Genomic DNA, 6,000 nt, shown 5'->3' on the forward strand with positions numbered 1-6,000 from the left:
GATTTGATGTCTGACATTTCTTTCTTTCTTCGCAATGTATGGTTGTATGTAATATGTGGATGTTGAAGAGCGCGCATACGTGTGTTTCAATGGTAAAAATGATAAGGATTGATGTTGTATTGTTGATGGCATATATTATTGATGGTGATGATAATGATGATGATTAATTTATGAAATTATGATGTATTGATGTATCTGAGTGTTTATATGGATGTGTATAAGTGTATATCGTTTCTAATGTAGATTTTATTTATCTTAAAATCTCGGAAAAATAAAAAATAATAAAAAAGGAAATTGATATTAGAGGATTTGTTAAGGTCTTTGTTACCCGTTTTGATAAGATCTTCGAAGACATCAGCATTGAAGGAAAACAACAGCATTTATTTACCCTTAGCCTTTTTTAATTTCAGTTTTCTGAATCAAATGTCCATTTCAAATTTGTCTCAAATGTGTCAAACAACTGATTGTCTATTACTGCTCCATTGTTTATTCCAGTTTCGACTTTTTATTAGGAGAACTTCTATTAGCTTTGCTTGTGTTTCGGTAATCAATAATCGGTAATCAATAATCATTGCAATCTTATCAATAAGATGATTTGATGAAAAGAAAGAGGGGCAAAGGTACTTCCCATAGATATGTCAATAGCCTGTAAGAAGATCTTACCACCAAACACGACCAAGATATTTTTTTACCAGAAATTCTATCGATTTTACTATTTCGTCTAATTCTTCTGATATTAAGACATAATTATGCGAACGTGATTCAGTTTAGTTTAAAATCAGGTTTAAATTCAATCCTCATATTTTAATTTTATTTGGCCCATGACCTATGGCCTTCCTTTTATAAGAAAGAATGAGATGACGAAGGTGTCATTTCGGTTTGGAATGGGCAATTTTAGTGGAGAGAGTGAACAAACTCAAGTGTTCTTATAGAAGAAAGGCTTTTTACGGAAGTTCAAAATTGGTCAAAACTATTTGTTTAAAATCCACATAAGTAATATATCATTAATTCCACTGCTGTAGTAAAATATCACGATAGGGCCGTAACCCTGATTTGACAGTACTTAGAGTAACAGTAAGAAGGTTTGGTTGCAAAGATACATGTAGACGAGTCAGTTGAAACAATGGCTGTTCAATACGTTTTGTTTTTGCAAAATTTCGGATAAACGAAGAAGGTCTTTATCGTATTATCTAATGGTAAACTTTTTGTATGATTAAAATAGACTATGTACTGCTGTTGCTAACATTAATATCCGTTTTAAATGTGAACTTTTTTCCAGTTGATAACGATAATGTCAACCATCTATTTGTACGAGGGGGAGGGAGCAAATAAGGGCGAAAGTGAGATGATAATAAAATCTCTAAAGAAAACTCAAACCAAAAACTTGGAACGTCACCAAGATACCTCCTGATGAAATCATAAAAGGTTAGAAAAAATCTACCTCATCTCACGTGATAATCATTCTGTCTTTAATACACACTTAACTGTTAAATATCTATATATCTATATATAAATCTTTATATACAGTCTCTCTTTCCATTCAGAATACCCTAGTATCATTTTTCGATTTTCACCCTCTCTGTTAATACTACATCTGTATTAAGCTTTATTAGCCTTTTTTTTATTTAATTTTCATACAATTCTTTGTGGTTGCCGTATGATAAGCTGCCACGATGATTTTGTTGTGTATATGATATTCTTTTAACACTCTGTATATATAACTCCATGTCTAAACTACTTTTTTTGTTCACTGCCTTTTTATTGAATGTTTTTTGTGGAAGAACATCAAGAAAATATCAACATGTGAACATAATCAGAATCGAAACTAAATTCAGTAAAATCTGAGCAAAATATGAACAAAAGAAGTATTGACTAGCAGACTCCCGGAAAGTAAAAGGAGAATACTGTGGATTCATTTTATTTCGTGGGGGTCCAATTTTCGTTGTTTTCGTGGATGAGCAAATCCACGAATTTAAAAACACAACGAAATATGAACTACTTACTAAAGTAATTTTGAAATTTGACCAAGTAATCTTTGCCGACACCGCAAACGTCCACCGGTAATGACAGAAGCCCCGTAATTAGTCGGGAGTCGGGTAGTCTGAGGCTCGACATGGATACGCTAAATTGGTGTCAACGATATATAATTATATATTATTAAACATAATAAAGGGTAAGTACCCATTGTGATGCTAAGTATGATGGGATCGCAGTCGTTAGCGACACTGTGGACACTAGGCTTGATCGGACCATCCTGTCGATTGAAGATTGGATCCGTATTTCTATCCGACTACAGGTTCACAATAATTATTAATAATGCAGATCTTGTTTACACACATGGTCCAATCGATACGCGTGGTGTTTTCATATGACTGCGGTACACCGACTGATCAGCACACAATGTTTATCCACTGAAAACAATTGTGTCTGATAATTACCGATTGATTACACGCCAGGATATATACTGATTTGTGGTTTGATATTAATGCGAGACTGTTGTAAACAGCGTTATAAAAACACAGGACGCCATCTTGAAAAAAAACGTTCTTTTATTCTTGTCATTAGTGTTAATTCCTGTGAACAAAGCCTTAATACAAACAGGAATTCGACTGGAAGCAAAAAGAGAAAATTCTAACGTTTTTATTTTTTTCCCACAGAATCAAAAATCCACGAATTTATGAGTCCACGAAACTGTCTAATTTGTAGAAACAACGAAAATTGAACCCAACGAAAATAAATGAATCCACAGTAAGACAAAGTATTTCAGACGAGTAAGCGCCTTTTGCTTTATCGACGACACCCGTCATGTAAATCTTGTTAATGAGTGATGATGACTTTGTATTAACAACGTAATAACCTGAAATAATACTGTTCGTTGTAAAAGATACTCCATTTACAAAATCAAAATATTATTAAAACATAATTTGAACCACCAGTATGTTTTTAACTTATTGTGCGTTAATACCTCCCTTTGCCCATCAGGAACATGGACCAGTACTGCTGCTGCTTATGTCATGCCAGGAAGAACAGACAGAGACTTCATCAGTGCACGTGGAGATGCTGGCGCTGCTGCTATACGGCAATACGTCTGGAATGGTTGATCGTTTCTCGGTTTTGGGTGAAGGGGCATATTAAGCATGTGACAATATCGAATTTGAAAAAGGGGGTCCTCTGGAGGTCATTGAGGATCGTCCATTGACGTTCTTACCAGGTATTTGCTATATTACGCCTTCTATTTTATATCTTAACACTTATTTCCTTAATCACCTCCTGCATATCTACGAGTCTTGGAGGGATAAATTGAAACCATGCGATGCAATTGCAGTTTTTAATATTTTAAAACAGTATTGAAATATGTTGTTAAATTGAATGTTTTGATACCAGCCTTCATTAAATTGTTATTCTTAAAAAAGAAGATGATAAGGTAGGAAAGCATGGCATATCCTTAACCATCAACAAATTAGCAAGAAAATACCAACATGGCAACATACTCAAAATCTAAACTCAAATTCCATAAAACTAAAGCAAAACATGGTCAAAAGAAACATTTACACGGAAACACATGAAAAAATACAAGTATGATAAGCACATGTTCAATTAACCTTCAGCTTTCTGATATACTTTAATATTAGCCCTAAGTGCCAAGTAACAGGTACATGTAACTGGAAAACTACCACTAATTACTATTAACTGAAAACAGATATTACATAGACCCGTACGTAAAAGTACATGTAATATGATACCATTTCTGCTATTCTTAAGAACTGAATATTGTACCAGCGGAGTTTGTGCATATAACAACATGATTTAGCGAAATAATTTCTTAAAATTCAATATTTCGCCATTTACTTGGTTTAATTACGCTATTTTGCAATGATTTCTCTTAACAATATATTCTCTCCGTGTTTTCTTTTTTCTTTATCTTCTTCTTAATTTCAATTCAATTCAGTTCAAACTTTATAACATATTTATAACTAAAATTGTAATTCAATGGTAAAACGAAAACAAACAGATAGTTTTAGAACCAATCAAACATTTTATCAAATATATGATGTACAAAGCCAAATTATGTGTAGGCCATCTTCTATTGACTGTTTAATAAGTAAGCGTATACATGTAGAGTTATATCTTTATTACAACAGCCAAGTGCTAGGTAATCCACGCAAATTCAACATAGCCATCCTATTCTATCTGTTGTTTTTGTTTAGACCAAATCAGAACAGGAAACTTTCTGGTATTGAAACGCATAATGTGCTTAAATACATAACCAACAAATTAACATGCACATATATTTCTAAGCGCCGTTTAACATACCGTAAATTTTGTTTCGTTTGAATGTACATTTTTTCGATTTTACCAAGAGCTTACAGCAGAGCAGGGCCATTTGTATTCACAGAAATTGTACAAAAGACACAAAAAGTAATAGAACTTTACAAATTTAGAATAAAGAGTCATTCACTATGGTTTTCTTTACTGATCTGTTTTTTCAGAGTATTTCTTGTTGCTGATTATATCACATCCTGAACTATTGCTGATACATAACTCTATAGTGTGTATCATCCCTTTGTAATATACCTGTTGTCTGATTGATTGGCAGATCTACTAACAATATGATTCCATTATTTAATCTACAAACACAAATCAGAATTGTTCGAATTAAGGTATTCCATAATACAAAAATATGAGTTGCTTTTCAGGAAAAGGTGTCGGTCCCGCGTATGGTCCCTACAGTAATGATGATGAAAGAGGTGCACGTGCAGTGCCAGTTGATTTCTTCCAAAATCCAGAACCTCGAAGAACAAGTACTTCAAGCAAGATATGTTTCAATGGCGGCAACATCTTCATGGAAGAAGGCACCACATCTGACTTTTTCCAAGGGAACAGTGGATACGGTTCTGGGTATATATTCTGGTCTTATGGATCAACCTGTTTCAGTAGTGAAGTGTAACGCTAGATCCGGTGTTGTGGGTTTTTTTTTTTTTTTTTAAGTTCCGGAGTTCGGATCTGGACGTCGAAAATCATTATTTGAAACCAATAAAAGAAGAACTCCAATCATTTGACAACAACAATGAGACTTTATGGAGCTATGTTCTGCAGGAGATGGGTCTACAGGTGACCGTCTAAACAGCACACAATCTATGACGTCCCAGAGCATGGTGCCTTATACAACAGAATTTATTAATCAGAACATTTCTAGAATGTTGTAGGTATGGATTGGATCGGTAGTTCACACGTGTACTCCAATAATTAAAGCGTGCGTTTTAACTAGAGTTAAGCAGTTATGTAATTAAACTTTCTTTCCTAACCTCTTGCATATTATTGACAGGGTATATTATACTATAAAACCAAAATTATTCTATTTGTGGGAGGCTTTGATAGGTACTTTTTATTTGACCAGTATTATGTTACACAAAATATAGTGGTGGTGTAAGTACAACACTGACTAATATTATGGTACCACTATCTTCCATCATTAAACTGGACTTTTACAGATCACAAAGTAATACAAAATGTTTAAAGCTGTTTTAGTCTATAATGTGTACCATTATAGCGTATATTTTCATTGCTTTCCTACTTGATTTAAAGTAAATTAAACTTTCTTTATGTTCTTTCATATATTTTCGCATTTGCCTTCTCCCCTTTGTATTCAGTATACCACATTCTTGGAGTTTTTGAAAAGTGTATAAATCCTGTATTGTAATGTATATTGCCGATGCGTCTGTCAGTGACATTCGTTGTACCAGGATTGGACGACAACCACATCCCAGGTCGTTATGAAGTCGATTGTTGCACATGTCCCCGACGATCATGGGTATCAGACTTCAGTGTAATGCTCAGCATTTTCTTTTAAAAAGAAAATAAAGGTATATAGATAAAAAAAAGGTAAATGCAACAGTCGGGTTTTAAATATACTTTCAGATTAAATACCTCCTTTGACGTGTAGAATGCAGCTGACCCATCCACGATGGATGACCCTCTAGATGGTACCTTAGGCCTCTC

General features: G+C 33.9%; 1 pseudogene; it reads left to right on the plus strand.

Moving 5' to 3' along the window:
• The first annotated feature begins 1,291 nt into the window (after positions 1 to 1,291).
• On the plus strand, positions 1,292 to 5,124 carry LOC132554494 (uncharacterized; annotated as a pseudogene).
• The last annotated feature ends 876 nt before the right edge of the window (positions 5,125 to 6,000 follow it).

The sequence above is a fragment of the Ylistrum balloti genome, unplaced genomic scaffold (assembly GCF_031769215.1).
Source record: "Ylistrum balloti isolate Yb309-2 unplaced genomic scaffold, AGI_CSIRO_Ybal_v1 Utg370410, whole genome shotgun sequence".
NCBI lineage: Eukaryota > Metazoa > Mollusca > Bivalvia > Pectinida > Pectinidae > Ylistrum > Ylistrum balloti.